The following is a 1,174-nucleotide window of genomic DNA, read 5'->3' as shown; positions in this document are numbered from 1 at the left end:
AGGAATTACAGCTAGTTTACATTATAAATAGCAAGTTTGAACTTGACCATCATTGCCGTCTGGACAGTAAAAGCTCTGGAGTTGTCTTAATTACAATTATTTCACAAGGCTTAGTGGTAACATTAAATTATATTATCTAAATAAAATTACTAAATAAATGATACTATTGGCATGTTTTATGTGTTTATTAATCGAAAAGAATTGTGCACTTCATCAAAAAAATATTCTTTCCAAATGTTCTGGAGTTAGATGATTTACCTCAATGGTTTATGTTCAGGTGTTATTGAGTGATTAAAATAAGAGTATGAATTTGTAGAAATAATAAAGTTCACTTTGAATTGGTGGATTTTGTAATCTAAACACAAACCTACATTATTTAGAATTCCTTTATGTGTTTCTGTAGTTTTCTAATAATATAATTATTAGATGTTTATAGTTATTTACAGATGTTTAGAATATGTTAAAGCAAGTAAAATTTGATGTGAGCAGCAGAAGGGTGATTTAATCAACAAGTGATGAAAAACTCAAAGGAAAAAGATGTTTTGGGTGCCTTAGGGAAAAAAGGATGCTGCTTGTGCAAAAGGACTCTTGCTGTTTGTGGCTATCGTGAAAGGTGATGCTTCTCTGATTTCCCTTTCTGCTTCCATATCCTTTGTGTAAAGGAGGGCGACTGATTTTTTGGAGTTGATCTTGTATCCTGCCACATTTCTAAAGATGTTTATCAGCTGTAGGAGTTCTTTGGTGGAGTTTTGGGGTACTTATGTACACTATCATATCATCTGCAAATAATGAAAGTTTAACTTCTTCCTTTCCAATTCGAGTCCCCTTGATCTCCTTATGTTGTCTTATTGCTATTGCTAAAACTTCAAGCACTATATTGAAGAAGTATGGAGAGAGTGGACAGCCTTGTTGTGTTCCTGATTTTATTGGGATGGCTTTGAGTTTCTCTCCGTTTAGTTTGATGTTAGCTGTCGGTTTGCTGTAAATAGCTTTTATTATATTTAGGTATGACCCTTGTATCCCTAATCTCTCCAAGACTTTTATCATAAAGGGATGTTGAATTTTGTCAAATGCTTTTTCAGCATCTAATGAGATGATCATATGTTTTTTTTCTTTCAGTTTATTTATATGATGGATTACATTGACAGATTTTCGTATGTTGAACCAGCCCTGC

This window comes from Alexandromys fortis, unplaced genomic scaffold (genome assembly GCF_014885135.2).
Source record: "Alexandromys fortis isolate MF-2015 unplaced genomic scaffold, M_Fortis_MF-2015_v1.1 scaffold_112, whole genome shotgun sequence".
NCBI lineage: Eukaryota > Metazoa > Chordata > Mammalia > Rodentia > Cricetidae > Alexandromys > Alexandromys fortis.
The sequence above is the reverse complement of the archived record's forward strand: the minus strand, read 5'-3'. Positions refer to the sequence as shown.